This window comes from Sphaerodactylus townsendi, linkage group LG10 (assembly GCF_021028975.2).
Source record: "Sphaerodactylus townsendi isolate TG3544 linkage group LG10, MPM_Stown_v2.3, whole genome shotgun sequence".
NCBI classification, from domain to species: domain Eukaryota; kingdom Metazoa; phylum Chordata; class Lepidosauria; order Squamata; family Sphaerodactylidae; genus Sphaerodactylus; species Sphaerodactylus townsendi.
Genome location: NC_059434.1, coordinates 84940199 through 84956364, shown reverse-complemented (window position 1 = coordinate 84956364; position 16166 = coordinate 84940199). Strand labels below are relative to the sequence as shown.

Below are 16166 nucleotides of genomic sequence, written 5' to 3'. Positions count from 1 at the left end.
GGTAAAGAAGGTAATATACACATAACAACTGGCGGAATGAGTGTGTGCTTTTTAAAATTGTGAATTCTTTAAAGAGGCAGTTCGTGCCATTTTTTTAATTCTCTGAGACCTGGGAATTGAAATCCCATAAAATTTAAACCCCACAAGACTTCCAACGGGGCAACATTTGGGTTGGCCATTTGACTGATAAGCTACTCTGTCAACTATTGTCAGAGACAATACATTTTATTTGGAAGATCAAAAGAGATTTTGCAGAACTCAATGATTGGGGTGCTGTGTGGATCTGAAGATGCCAGCCACAGATGCAGGCGAAACGTCAGGAGAGAATGCTGCTAGAACACGGCCATACAGCCCGGAAACCACACAGCACCCCAGTGATTCCGGCCGTGAAAGCCTTCGACAATAAACTCAATGATTGTCAAATTGTTATAACTTTTGATGACACAAGATGTGGTTCTAATTTTAAAAATGTATTTATGTTTCCATTTAACATACCGATATATCAAATTCAGCTAATAATGCCTGTAATAAAAACAGAGCCCAAGCATTAAGTTTTAACATACCGATATATCAAATTCAGGAAGTTAAAAAGCACTACTAATTTTAAAAAGTTTATTTAATGTATTTCTTCAAATACCCTGCCTTTCTCTGGGGATTCAAGCTGGTTAATAAAATCTTTTAAACTTCCTGGATTTAGTTTTCACAAGGAAAAAAATCAATTGGGATCAATAGGGCTTAAATTGCTTTCTATGATCCTATGGGGTGGTTGATGGCAGCATTGACTTGGTCCGAACAGCAAGCAGATGGCAATTCAGTAAGTCCCACCTTATTTATTTATTTAAGATATTTGTATTCCTGCCTTTCTCCAGAGCAGTTTGGGGCCTGCTTTGGCCCTTCCCCTCCCCTATATTTGATTTGGTGATAGAGAAAATGGCTGCTTTGTAGAAGAAGGAGGAGGAGGAGGAGGAGGAGTTTGGATTTATATCCCCCCTTTCTCTCCTGCAGGAGACTCAAAGGGGCTTACAATCTCCTTGCCCTTCCCCCCTCACAACAAACACCCTGTGAGGTAGGTGGGGCTGAGAGAGCTCCGAGAAGCTGTGACTAGCCCAAGGTCACCCAGCTGGCGTGTGTGGGAGTGCACAGGCTAATCTGAATTCCCCAGAGAAGCCTCCACAGCTCAGGCGGCAGAGCTGGGAATCAAACCCGGTTCCTCCAGATTAGATACATGAGCTCTTAACCTCCTACGCCACTGCTACTCCTTGTAGATTCTACATCCCAGGTACCCAACCTTTTTTCATTCATGTACCCCTTGGCAACCCATTTCTCTAAAATTGAACGGAACCCCCTTTTAGCAAACCCATTACAAAAAAATTTTTCACTTGCCTTACCCCCAAATTCTCTGGCATGTACCCCAGGTTGGGAACCACTGCTGTACAGGATTGAGGCCCTTCCTGAGAGCCAGTGTGGTGTAGTGGTTAAGAGCAGGTGGATTCTAATCTGGAGAACCGGGTTTGATTCCCCACTCCTCCACCTGAGTGGCAGAGGCTTATCTGGTGATTGGTGAACCAGATGCGTTTCCGCACTCCTACATTCCTGCTAGGTGACCTTGGGCTACTCACAGTTCTCTCTGAACTCTCTCATCCCCACCTGCCTCACAAGGTGTATGTTGTGGGAACAGGAATGGAAAGGAGCTTGTAAGCCACCTTGAGTCTCCTTACAGGAGAGGAAGATGGGGTATAAATCCAAACTCCTCCTCCTCCTCCTCCTCCTCCTCCTCTTCTTCTTCTTCTTCTTCTTCTTCTTCCACTCTCTCCAGACTGCACCTCCAAATCTCCAATAATTTCCCAACCTGCAGTTGGCATTTTCTGCATAGACCCTCTAAATGTGGCCCTGGCTCTTCCCTGCATCTTGGCTTACAGTTCATCCCCCAAGAGTCTGTTTTTGCAGCTGGTAAAGACAATAACTCTGGGTTGTTTTTCAGCACTTCTGCAGAATTACGGCTATCCCTGCCGCCCTGCAAAATAGCCTTCCAGGGCCGATTGTTTCAGCTAATTGCATGGTTATTCAATGCTGAGAACATCCCACGGCCTGACAAATTGGCCCGTGACTGATGGGAGAGAAGGCGGCTCCTCCACGCAGCTCCCAGCAGGTCCCCAGAATGAGCTTGGAAATGGTCTTTGCAGAAAAAGATGCACAGTTCAGTTTTAAAGCCCTAAATGATTTATTGGAAGGAAGCCACAGATGATTATGTAGTGTGTTTCTATGCTGGGAGGGAGGGGGGAATGCAGCAGTAGAAATCTAACCCACTCAGAGGTGGGATCCAACCAGTTCTCACCATTTCTCTAGAAGTGGTGACTGAAGTTGTTGCAGCGATGCAATGAAGAGACGAGACGCAGAGATATCAGGAAACCGGTGGAGAGAAGCCAGCGGTCGATCTAGCTGATCTGGCTAGTCTGGCCAGTCTGGCTAGTCCGCCGAGCTGGGGTCCCTTGCACCTTTATTAAGGGTTTGGGGAAGGCGGGAGAGCGGGAGAAAGTTGCTCAATTCATGACTCAGCGGAGGGCTGCGTACGTGCAGGGGGAAACTTTCCTGTCTGGGTCGAATCCACATTCAGGTATCTTGTGACCCGGGTGTCTGGGGGATCTCGTGATGTGCGTACGTGTGAGCCCAGGAGGGGACAGATGGCGCAGGTATTCCTGTGCACTTTTTGAAGCTCTACTGGGTTCGCTAACGCAGCCCTACAGTGACTAATTTTTTTGAGTGCTGAGAAGGGGTTACTAAAGCAACTGCCCTGCCCAATAGGGACTGGAGGTGCGTGTGTGCGGCGCCGCCACTGTTTGAACCCCACCACCATCGGAACCTGTTATTAAAATGTTTGGATCCCACCACTGAACCCACTTCTAATCGCCTAAGGAATTTGTTTAATCCCGGCAACCTGATATCAGTGGCGTGTTTGTGAAAGGTCTGATAGTTTTTCACCGATCGCAGTACTTAAAAACAACAACTTTTCTCATGCTTCTGGCTGAATATAGAATTGCCTGATAAAACTGTCAAGACCCTGACAAGAGTTTAGCTCCTTCCTGGTTCTTGCCATGAGGCTGTAGGGTGGGCCGGGAGAAACGGTACCATGAGAGCCTAGCTTGTCACACTGTTCTCTTTGTGATTTTGTACTTCTGCTGTTCAATTTGCACTTGGCCTTTATCTTAGATTTGACCTTGAAGACCTTGTACGTTTTTAGTGATTTCACCTTGCTGAGATGGCAAGGGGGGGTGTGTTGGAGGGGTGTTTGGGGGAAAAACTATGAACCAAAGAAAGTGTAATAGGACTTAGTTCCAGCAAGGACTTGTTTGCATGCTGTTCGCAGTGTCCCTTCAATAAACCGATTTCTGAACCCAAGGGTCTGGTTACTGGGGGAGGTCGACAGATCCTCACAAAAACATTGAATAGTGAGGAAAACACACACATTAAGGATACCAGGAATAGATTCTTTTTTAAACATTTTTTTTGATATTTTGGATTGTTACAGATTTATATTATACATCTTTATATTTCATCCTCCATATCCTTTTACCCCCTTTCCCCCCTCCCCCTTCTTCTTTTCTTCTTTAAATGTGCAGCAGCAGGTCCATTCTTTCTAATCTTCTTTTCCAGTTTTCTTCTGTGATTCCAATTTCGTTTAACCAGTCTTTGAATTCAGTCCAGATCCGCTTCATATCTTTTTGTTTTTCTTGCCATATTTGGTTTCTTGACATTATGTCAAAAATTTCTAATTGTATTTGTTCCCATATATATTCCAACCATTTCTGTATTGTCCAGATTCTTTTGTCTTTCCACCCTAAAGCTATTACTGCATGGGCCGCTCTGATCATAAGTTTAAATAGCATTCTCTTTCTTTGTTCTATTATTGTATAATCCAGAATGCCTATAAATGATAGATCTATATTTATCTTTATTTTTACATTCACATATTTTTCCATATACATTATAACATTTTCCCACAGGTGTTTTACCTCTGGACATTCTAACCACATATGGGTACCAGGAATAGATTCTGGGCTCTCTATTCACGCTGAAATAAGCAAGGTCCCTTCCGAACAGCAAAAGTCCTGTGGGTTGCAGTCGGCATAAAGCAACTCGCTGTCCTGTCGACATGTTCGCGTGCCTCCGTGTAGGCAGTGAACGGGGGCCACAGAAGCAATGCGGGTTGCTGTAGCGCTTTCGCATGGAGGTGCGATTTCCCCCCCCCACTCACCTCCCTTTGCTGCCAACTACGCGGGCGGGCAGGCACGGGCCCTTGCAGCTGTGCTAATACCCCTGCATCCCTGATTGGCTATGCAGCTGCCAGGCCAGACCTTGGAAAATGTGAAGAGTTGCAGCACCAGGTGCAAGTCTGGAATGACCATCTTAGTCAATTCGCCTGCGCCTTAACACTGCAAAGACTGAATATCTGGAAACGACTCCTGGTGTGGGCTCGATCCAAGTCAGTGGTGACAATCTGAAGGAAGATGCATTTCGGTCCCTCGGCTCGAACTTACAGAACGATGGCAGCATTGATGGTGAAATACGAGCGAGAGTCAATGCGACACGGCTGGGGTGGAAGGGAGTCACTGGTGATCTTTATGATAAGAAAATGCCTGTATACCTGAAGTCAAAAATCTGCAAGACGGTCGTTCGCCCCGTAGTGCTCTATGTGTCAGAGTCCTAACCCGTAATGAAAGCAGCTGAGCGATGCCTCCACATCATGGAGACGTGCATGATTTGCTCGACGCTGGGTGTATCCCTCCTAGACCACATCACCAACGACATGGTCCAACAAAATTTGGCATCACACCCATTGAGGTAAAAATGAGAGAGAGGCACCTGTGCTGGTTTGGCCATGTCCGACGAGCAGCCCTGGCCACTGTCACCAGTATTAGCTGTCACATTGAGGTTACTGGCCAGTGGCTGCTCGGACGGCCGAAGCAACGATGCCATCAACGCGGCTCTGAAAGTTACTTGCCTACAACCAGACCATGTGCTCGATCGAGAGGAGTGGTGTTTAAAAATCTGAGCAGTGGACCCTGCATTAATAGGACAACACTAGGAAAAAGAAGAACTTTGCTTGGGAAAAGGATCACCTTCTTTTTGGGGTGGTTTTTAAAGGAATTGGATTGCGGGACGCCATTTTTATTGTTATTGTTTTGACCGCTGTTTACATGGTTTTGATAGTTTTAACGAATTTTAGTATATATGGTCACTATTGCGACCCTTGTTATATATTGTACATAGATTATGTTGTGCACTGCCCAGAGCCCCTTGGGGATTGGGCGGTCTATAAATTTAAATAATGAATGAATGAATGAATGAATGAATGAATGAATAGTGTAACACTTTCAAGTGTTTGTATTTCCTTGTTTCAGTTCTCCTTAGAACAATTTACAGTGCTGGTGTTGACTGCAAAAGGGTTACTACAGGCCCTGACCTGGCAAGTATTTGGAGGAGAGACCTCCAAGGAATACCAGGATGATGGGGAGGAAGGCAATGGCAAACCACCTCTGAAAGTCTCTTGCCTTGAAAACCCTGCTCCTCCACAAGAGCAGTGGACTCTTGTTTCCCTGCTCCTCCACATGAAGCCTGCTGGGTGACCTTGGGCCCGTCCTAGTTCTCTCCGAACTCTCTCAGCCCCACCTGCAAAGCGTCTGTTGTGGGGAGAGAAAGGGAAAAGGGTTCGTAAGCCACCTTGAGACTCCTTGCAGGAGAGAAAAGCAGAGTATCAATCCAAACCCTTCTTCTCCTTCAAAAACAGTTTCAGGGCACAAGCTTTTGAGAGCCAAAGATCTCTTTATTGTTGCCAACTTTTCTTCCAGTCTAGGGCCAAGGTTGAGTGCCACATGTCTGAGGGGCTGCTGTGTTCTCGGAAGAGCCTCAAAGTCAACCTCGCAGCAGCTAGAATAGCTACTTAACCCAGATTTGGCAGAGGCGGGTCAAAAGAGAACTAGGTCAGGAAGCAGCAGGAATACCGCCTATTTACTTGGGAGTTTGCTTCTTAATCGTCATTCTTGTGATGTTCTCAGCTTCTAGTCCAAACCAGTCTGGTCTGAAGGGGACATTGGAATACCTGTGTCGCACGCTCTTCCCTTTTACTAGAATTGCTTACAGTTGCCAGCCTCCAGGTGCGGGCTGGAGATCTCAATTATACGGCCAAAGCTTTTTGGTGGCTGGGGGAGAATTAAGTGTTGAGAGAAGTCGATACTAAAGGCACAAGAGCTCGCCGAGGAAGGGAAAATGAAATGGCCTATGGATTAAAATATTTACACCTCATTTTTTCTTTTGTGACTCGTAAACAAACCGATTGTTCAGTAAAAACCGACTCTTGGAAAAGCCTCCTAAAACTCTGGCACCTCAAGTCCTGTTAAACATATTTGCAAATGAAATGGCTTGTGGCTCCTGTGGCTTTTTCGTTTGCTGTTTTGCTATTCCGCACAGTGCATTGTGCATTCCGCACAGCTGCAAAGTGCATTGGAAGTGGATTGAAAGTGCATCATTCCGCATGTGCGGAAGGGGCCTCAGTTTGGCCAGGTCCAGATTTAAACTGCAGGTTTCAAACTTGTAGTTTAAAGCCCAACCCAGCCACACTGAACCCAGCATCGAACTGAGCAGTTGGGCTGACCAGCTCCAAATTTGTACGGTTGGTTCTGCCCCCTTCCCCCCGCCCCAAGGTCCACCTGTCTGGATTCAGTGTTCAATTGTGCCCCCAAACTCCACACGGAGTATGGGATGGGGCGCAATTGTGAAGCAGGGGTCCCGGTAATGCCTCCCACTGACCAATTCAAGCGGCGTCTGGGAGGGGGGTGAACTGTTGTGGTTGCCAGGAGTAGCAGTGGCGTAGTGGTTAAGAGCAAGTGCTAATCTGGAGAACCGGATTTGATTCCCTGCTCTGCCATTTGAGCTGTGGAGGCTCATCTGGTGAACTAGATTAGCTTGTGCAATCCAACACATGCCAGCTGGGTGACCTTGGGCTAGTAACAGTTCTTCGGAGCTCTCTCTGCCCCACCCACCTCACAGGGTGTTTGTTGTGGGGGGGGGGGAGGGAAAGGAGTTTGTCAGCCCCTTTGAGTCTCCTCACAGGAGAGAAAGGGGGGATATAAATCCAAACTCTTCTCTCGTCTTGCCCAGGATGCTGTTTTGGGCAGCCACATCTCTCAAGTAGACCTTTCTGGGCATTGGACATAGTCAGAGGTCCTTTCCTAATGCTTCATTCAGAGTCCACTGCACAGTTACCTAGGAGTGGTGCCAAACTCTTAAGAAGGATCTCCGAAGGGAATCTACCTGGTCCTATCTTTACTGCCCTCCCACGTTTCTTCAAAATGGACTTTTTTTGTGACTGGAGCTGTCCGAATGTTAGTTAAACTGTGTTTGTACAGGCTATTAACTGCTATGATGCTGATTATAGAGTGCATTTCTAATGATGTGGTAATATTTTTATTATTACAGCTGGGAAATTAGAGGGTGCTATTAGCTGGTGTTCATTTTCTGTAACGGCTGTGCTTTTATGTTGTTGGGTTTAAAAATATACATAACTTGCCCTGGAGATCCATTTTCAAGTGGAAGGGTGGGACGTAACTGTTTTTCATAAGAATTAAGTGCAGGCAATCTGACTTCACATTACTTGAGAGCTGAACCTGGAAACGTCTGCTGCTATGTATTTTACAAGCAGAGAGGAAGAAGAAGAGTTTGAATTGAAACCCCGCTTTTCTCAACTATAAGGAGCTCAAAGTGGCTAACAAACTCTTTCCCTTTCCCTCTCCACAGACACCTTGTGAGCAGTGGTGGGATCCAAAAATTTTAGTAACAGGTTCCCATAGTGGTGGGATTCAAACTGTGGTGTAAGCGTAATGGGGCTGGAGTGCCCACGACACATTTAGTGGCCGGGCATTCCTAAGGGGCATTCCTGAAGTGAGGAGCTGTGGCAAGGACGTAGCAGCTGCGCCGGTCCTTATTTGGGAAGCGAAGATACGCAGAAACAGGAGGCTGCCACGCCGCGCCCAGTGCACCTCCTGCTAGACTGCTTCAAGTTCTGCGCGCTACTGCTGAGAGGAGGGGCGTAACTAAGGCCAAAATCACGTGGCAAAATCACCAATTAGTAACCCCCTCTCGGCACACGCAAATAATTAGTAACCTACTCTCGGGAACCTGTGAGAACCTGCTGGATCCCACCTCTGCTTGTGAGTAGGTGGGGCTGAGAGAGTTCTGAGAGAACTGGGACTAGCCCAAGGTCACCCAACAGGCTTCATGTGGAGGAGCAGGGAAACAAATCCAGCTCACCAGATAAGAGTCTGCCACTCAGGTGAAGGAGCAGAGAAACAAACCCAGTACACCAGATTACAGTCCACTGCTCATAACCACTATACCACTATGCTGGCTCCAGTGTGGATCCTTTGTACATGAATGTCCCTTCCTGGGCTGTGCCCCCAAATCTCCAGGAATTTCATAATCCAGAGTTGGCAACCCTGCACCTTACTTAGGATCCCCGACAGGCCTGGAGAAAAATGTCATGACATTTTAACCAATGTGTAGAAATGGTCATAAGAAGCGCTTCATGGCATGGTACACAATATCTCATTGAACCTCTAATGAAAAGACAGAATTGAGAAACAATTGTGGTGGTTAAGGAGCATCAGACTAGTATGTAGGTATGTAGGGTGGTGAGACCCACAAAGGATTGCGAAGAGCTCCAAGTGGACCTTGATAAATTAGGTGAGTGGGCTCGGAAATGGCAAATGCAATTCAATGCAGCAAAATGTAAAGTGATGCACACAGGGGCAAAAAATCCAGACTTCACATACACGCTACAGGGGTCAGTGCTATCAGTCACAGACCAGGAAAGGGATTTGGGCGTCTTAGTTGATAGTTTCCACATGGCGGAATGTACCAACCTTCAGTGCATGTGCAGCTGTGAAAAAGGCAAACTCTACGCTGGGGATCATTAGGAAAGGAGTTGATAATAAAACTGCAAGGATTGTCATGCCCTTATATAAAGCCGTGGTGCGACCGCGAGACTCTGGATTACTGTGTTTAAGTTTCCTGGCCGCCAGCATCTCAAAAAAGGATATCAGAAAGAGATAGAAAAAGTGCAGAGGAAGGGCAAGCGAGGATGGTTGAGAGGACTGGAAGCACCTTCCCGCCTTGAGGAGAGGCCGCAGCCAGCTTTGGGGCTCTTTAGTTTGGAGAGGAGGACACGATCTGAGGGGGGATATGATTGGAAGTCTATAAAAGGTATACATGGGGTAGAAAATGTTTGGCGAGGAGAAATTTTTCACTTTCTTTCTCACAATACTAGAACCAGGGGGCATAATCCATAGAAAATGCTGGGGAAGAATTCAGAACCTAATAAAGGAAACACTTCCCTTCGCCACAACGTGTGATTGGTGTTTGGAATAGCTGCTGCCACAGGCTGATTGGTGATGGCCACTAACCTGGAGCATAGCCTTTAAAAGGGGCTTGGACAGATTTATGGAGGAGAAGCTTCGATCTATGGCTAAATAACTGAAATCTTGATCCTCTTTGATCTGAGATTGCAAATGCCTTAGCAGACCAGGTGCTCAGGAGCAGCAGCAGCAGCAGAAGGCCATTGCTTTCACATCCTGCTCGTGAGCTCCCAAAGGCACCTGGTGGGCCACTGCGAGTAGCAGAGAGCTGGACTAGATGGACTCTGGTCTGATCCAGCAGGCTTGTTCTTATGTTCTTATGTTCTTATGAAAAGACAGAATTGAGAAACAATTGTAGTGGTTAAGAGCACTAGTGGAAGCTTGTGGACAATCTTTGCCTAGTCACGCTTTCTCAGCCTGACCTACCTCACAGGCTTGTTGTGAGGGTAAAAACAGGAGAGGCAAACGATGCAAGCCTCTTTGGGTCCCTACTGGGGAGCAAAGCTGGAACAATTTTATCTTTTCACGCTGCTTACAGATACCAGTCCTGACATAATGTGGCCAAGTTCTGGGTAGCAGCGCTTGAAGTATGTCTTAGGATGATATGTGCAATAGAGTAGGCTTCATGATTTGATACCTGTTGCCTTCAATTTACCAATTTTGGAAAAGTGATGGAGTCTCCTTCTTTGGAGGTTTTTAAAGAGAGGCTGGATGGCCATCTGTTGGGGAGTGCTGTCATTGTGCCTTCCTGCATGGCAGGGGGTTGGACTAGATGGCCTTTTTGGTCTCTTCCAACTGGAGGATTCCAGTTTTATCGCTTATGATGCCCATCCCTCTTTTGCTGTTTTTAAAGTTTCCATTCCCCTTTAGCATTTATGCTCTTATTCCGTTTGCTTTCTATTCCATGCCTTTTATGTTCCCAACTTCCTGCTCCCACACATCTATTGCTTTTTAGATATGTGCCTACTTTTTGATATGCTTCATCCTTTAATATGTTTTATCCTTTGTTTTCTTTATTTATCTGTGACTATAATAAAGAGTGACTGGACTTTACAGGTATCAATGCATTAAATAAATCAAGCAAGGTTTCCCTCCTTTCCAGGCGGTTGGCAACCCACTGTCTGACCCCCCCCCCCCTCCCCGCCCCATGCTGAATGCATAGAGACACATCCAGACTGGAGGGATTGATACCAGAGAGAGGACGGAGGATCCTAAGGGGGGGGGTCCAAATTGGGCGGGGGGAGCTTCCTGTGGATCGGGCGCAACTTTACCCCTCCCCAAAGGAAGGCGAAAGGCGGTTGCTAAGGGAGGCCTGGCTGCTGCGCGTCCGCCGGACCGTCGCCTAGGTAGCGGTTGCTAAGGGGCGTTCCCTGGAGCCCGTCCTCCCTCCTCCCCCTCCTCCTCCCTAACGGAACAGCTGGGACTGTCGGGCTGTACCATTATGACAGACCACACAGGGGGAGAGGGAAGGAGAAAAAGTCAGGGGAGGCGCCCGTTGGGTGGCGGGGCACACAAAAGGAGGGCGGCAGGAAGAGGGAAATAAAGAACGGTGTTGCTAAAGGGGAGGGTGGGGTGGCAGAGACCCCGGCATTTGGCACCTTTCGTCCCACTCTGCGGTTGGTACGGTCGGCCCCTCCCGGCCTGCCCCGCGGCTCCTTTCGCTTTCCCCTCCCCCTCCGCCTCCCCCTCAGTCGCGCCTGGACGGGGCCAAGGCGAGGCTAGGAGGACGGAGCGGCTCCCCAGCCGGCTGGGCGGCGAGACCAGAGCGACCATGGCGCTGCTCGCCCCGAGGACCCCGTTGCCGCCCACCCCGGCCCGCAGGGGGCGCGCCAAGAATCTGCCTGGCGCCAGGTGAGAGGCTGGCGGGGCTGGCAGGTGGGGGAGGGGCTTGCAGATGGGGGCTACGGTATGTTGGCAGGTGGGGGAGGGGATAGCAGGTGGGGGAGGAGCTAGGCTAGGTTGGCAGGAGGGGGAGGGGCTGGCAGATGGAGGCTAGGCTAGGCTGGCAGGTGGGGAGGGGCCTGCAGATGGGGGCTATAGTATGTTGGCAGGTGGGGGAGGAGCTAGCAGGTAAGGGAGGGGATAGCAGTTGGGGGAGGAGCTAGGCTAGGTTGGCAGGTGGGGGAGGGGCTTTCAGATGGGGGCTAGGGTAGGGTTAAAGCTGGGGGAGGCGCTAGCAGGTGGGGGAGGGGCTAGGCTAGGTTGGCAGGTGGGGAAGGGCTTGCAGATGGACACATACTGTGCGGGGGTTTCATGGGGGCTGGAATGAGCAGACTGGGATAGCACGAGAGGGGTGAAAGTCAGTAAGGGGGTGGCTTTGATGGCTACAGGAGCAATGGGCTTGCCAGTCTCCAAGAGGCACTGAGAGTCCTCTGAGAATTACACCTGATCTACAGGTGACAGATCAGTCAGTTGTCCAGTATGCATTTTGATACAAAATTAGCCCCAAAAGTAAAAAGGTAACGATAAAGGTAAAATGCAATAGTCGATTATCATAATAATGGTAAAATAGTAAAATTAAATCAAAAGAGTGAGTTTTAGAACAGTGTCAGCTTTGGAAGGTAGGCTGTATGGCTTTATATTCCCACCTCTTCAAGCACTGCCCTCCCTGCATCCCCTCCCCAAAACTCCCAAGAATATCCCAACACTGAATTGAAAACCCTATCCGCCACCCTTTTATTCTAGGTTTGCAAACACTAGAGACTGTGGGTACCACTCTTTCACAGTCCATTATTGGCATTATTGAGACAAACAGCTCAGTAAAATAAACATTCAGATTGTTAGACGATAAATTTAATGAAACACAGCTAAAAAACATAATTAAAAAGAATAAAAACAAAATCCTGTATAGCGTCATAGCAAGACATTATGTGGGCACAATCTTGTAATGCCATGTACGAATTTTGCAACAGTTTCGTTTATTTAAGAAGCACAATTGTTCAACAGGAAGGATATTTTTAAGAGACGTTGAAAGCCCCCCTCTTGTTTACTAAAAGAGCATTTAATAAGTCGGTCCAAATATTTGTATGAAAAGGGCAGCGAAAGAGAACATGCAACAAAAGTGGGAGTGGCCGTGTGGTTGCCAGCCTCCGTGCGAGGCCTGTAGATCTCCTGGAATTACAGTCAGTCCCCGGATAACATAGTCAGTGGTGGCGACCCTTTGGCACTCCAGATGTTATGGACCACAATTCCCATAAGCCCCTTCCAGCATGGCCAATTGTAGTCCTTAACATCTGGAGTGCCAAAGGGTCGCCACCACGGACATAGGTCAATTCCCTGGGAGGAAATGGCCTTTTTGGAGGGGGGACTTTATGGCATCACGTCCCCATTGAGCATTTTTGCTGGGCTCTGCCCCTTCCCAAATATCCAGAAATTTCCAAACTCAGTTGGCAACTCTAGTAATAGGGGATGGGGAAACAGAAGATTATCTCCATGGCAAACTGGCGATGGGGTGGAATAGAAATGGGTGTGCAAGTATTGTCACATTCAAAATAGGGAGGAGGCATTTTTTTTGTCAAAGAACCCAAACATTATTGATAAGGTTTTTTTTGGGGGGGGGGGGTTTCCTCCCTGTTCTAACAGCTTGCATAGCTTGAAATTGCCCCTTGGATCATTTTTGTGAAATGTGGAGTTTTTAATTCTGTTAACCTGCCTGTTTACCCATCCCTGGTGTCTGGTGAGGAGGCAGACCTAATCAATGTTTGAAACAAAACAAAAAACAAAGAAGGAATTGAGAATAAAACTGCAAGGATTGTCATGCCCTTATATAAAGCTGTGGTGCGACCGCACTTGGAGTCCTCCAATGTTCAAAGTTCTGAGCTAAGCCATTTACATCCTTTCAAAAGTTGATATTCGAAGAGATAGAAAAAGTGCAGAGAAGGGCAATGAGGATGATTGAGGGACTGGAGCACCTTCCTTATGAGGAGAGGCTGCAGCGTTTGGGACTCTTTAGTTTGGAGAGGAGACGTCTGAGGGGGGATATGATTGAAGTCTATAAAATTATGCCTGGGGTAGAAAATGTTGACAGAGAGAAATTTTTCTCTCTTTCTCACAATACTAGAACCAGGGGGCATTTATTCATTGAAAATGCTGGGGAAGAATTGTGGGACTAATAAAAAGGAAACACTTGCTTCACGCAGCATGTGTGATTGGTGTTTGGAAGATGCTGCCACAGGAGGTGGTGATGGCCACTCACCTGGATAGCTTTAAAAGGGGCTTGGATAGATTTACGGAGGAGAAGTTGATTTATGGCTACCAATCTTGATTCTCTTTGATCTGAGATTGCAAATGCCTTAACAGTCCAGTGCTCGGGAGCAACAGCCGCAGAAGGCCATTGCTTTCACATCCTGCACGTGAGCTCCCAAAGGCACCTGGTGGGCCACTGCGAGTAGCAGAGAGCTGGACTAGATGGACTCTGGTCTGATCCAGCTGGCTTGTTCTTATGTTCTTATGTAAGGAAAAATCAAGTACAAAGCAGTTAAACACGGATTCAGGAGGGGCTTCTTCTTTTTTCTTTAATGCCTTGTTCTAATTTTTTTGTAACTTTCCTCGATGAGGGTTGACAAAAAGTAACTGCATCCCTTAGGCAGAATTCAGGATGTAATGATGAAGCATGAGTTTAAGAATTTCAGCAGTAAACATGAAACAAGAACTGAATACCTTATCATGCCTTATTTTTATCATATGGATTCCATCTCCCCCACCCCACACACCTTCGGATACCATCGTAGGAGTTATGACTCACTACAAGTGTCCGCTATCTTGATTAAAACGTGTCCTCTCCTCCCCCATTGTAGGTGTTTCGGCTAGTGAACTGTCTGCGATTAGATTTGAATATTGCATGATTTTATTTCTCCCCGCTCTACTTGCATTTCCCGTCATGTTGTTCTGGCCGCCTCCTACATAACACGTCCGCACGGTGAGGCTTTGACAAGAGTTTAGCAATTTTAACTGTATTTCTTAACCTTGTTTTGTTTTAAAATTTTGTCCCGTTTTATATGCCAACAAAGGCTTGTGTTAAAAAAAAAAAGACAAGAGTTTATGAAAAGCTTGTGCTGAGATGAAAATATTGTTGGTTTTGAAGCTGTCTCCAGATTCACATTTATATTTAGGGAGCTGGGGTGGATGAAGGCAGGGGGTGCTTGGTTGGGGGGATATTATTTGGGTTGGAGAAGGTGTAGGGTAGGATGCCCAAGATGTGTGTTGGGAGGCCGGTGACTGCCTTCTTGCCCATTTTGTGGAACTCTTCCATCCTGTTGTGGAGGGCTTGATGCATGCAACAGTTCGGCTAGGTGAAGGCTACCAACCCTGGAATTTCTTCCAGCCAAAGATAGCTCAAATGTGTGAAGAAGATGGCCAGGTCGCTGCCCTCTGCTCTGTTCTAATGGCTCTGATTTTTTCTGAGTCCCTGCTGAGTCCCTGCTGTACAAACACAGGAACACTTGGGCTGGATAACATTGCTGGAGATAAACCTGGGGTGTGGCAGAAAGAATAGACCTGGGATGAATGATTTACCAGGGCAGAGGAGAGAGAATTGGTAGAAAAGAGATTCCACCTAAACATCAAGGCTGTTGGACAGTGGAATGCACTACCTTGGAGTGTGGTGGAGTCTCCTTCATTGGAAGTTTTTAAAGAGAGGCTGTATGGGAGTGCTTCTGTCGGGAGTGCTTTGATTGTGTGTTCCTACATTGCAGGGGGTTAGACTTGATGGCCCTTGGGGTCTCTTCCAACTCTGTGATTTTATGATCTGTGTTGGAGAGGAGAAATAGATGGAGAACGGCAGGGAATCCAATAGCGGCTCCAGTTCCACTTTCCAAACTGGCCAGGTTGCAGAGACAAACTGAAGAGTGTGTAGCTTTAATTGTGGTGGGAAATCGGGGGCCTTCAAGGTGAGATTGCCTTGGTGATCTCTAAGTACATTTTGAATAGAAAGGGTGCCAAGGGCCAAAAAAGCAAAGAAAAAACATCTTGCGTGCCTAGGAATGTACTGCCAGCCCTTAGCTACTTCAACTATTTCCCCATCCTTACATTGAGCCATATTAGGAGATCTACAGAGTAGATGACTTGAGGGGGATCGGGAGAAGCCTGGCTGTCTTTTAGGTGGCGGTATGAAATGGCATGAAAAATGGGGTAGACTGTGCTGTAGGCGGCTGCTTTGGAGGAAGAGCTGATTGCCTGCATCCCCGCTGTTCTCCAGTCATGCATTCTCCACCGCAACTAAATTGGGAGATGAGATTGGGAACAGGAATATCTGACCAGAGGATCTTTGACTCTCAGTAGCTTATGCCCCCAAAATCTTCTTGGTCTGTGCCCCTAGATCAGTGATGGCGAACCTTTTCAAGACCGAGTGCCCAAATTGCAACCCAAAACCCACGTATTAATCGTAGGCGCTGATACACAGCAAAGGAATTTAAGCCGAATTCTGCCTTTAGTGTAGAAAAAAATGGTTGGCCCTAAGGCGCAAGATTTGGTAGAAGCCAGTGGCTTCTTGTTTTGAAGCAAGGTGGAACTCTTTCCACGGGTGAATCACTACTCCTAGGGGTTTTTACTCAGAGATTACCTCCTAGGCAAAGTGTGCTGATCGTGACTTTAGTTCTTCTCGTGATGAAAATCCAGCTTCAATAGCCGCTTTAACAGGGTTATATATATCACACTTCTTCCCAAAACCAGGCTTCTAATGCTAATAATTTTAGGTTTTAATGCTAATAATCATTTCCAGCAGCTCCAGGCCAGCCTAGATGTGCGGCTGGGGGGGGCTCT

The 16166-nt window shown here is 47.2% G+C and overlaps 1 long non-coding RNA gene across 1 annotated transcript in view; it reads left to right on the top strand.

Annotated features, from left to right (window-relative positions):
- Positions 1-9681, top strand: part of LOC125440333 — a 32998-nt gene extending 23317 nt beyond the window's left edge. Inside the window, exons 2-3 of the long non-coding RNA XR_007245672.1 lie at positions 4099-4103; positions 9669-9681. This is a non-coding gene — a long non-coding RNA (uncharacterized LOC125440333). The remainder of the gene's footprint in view (positions 1-4098; positions 4104-9668) is intronic.
- Positions 9682-16166: the final 6485 nt, after the last annotated feature.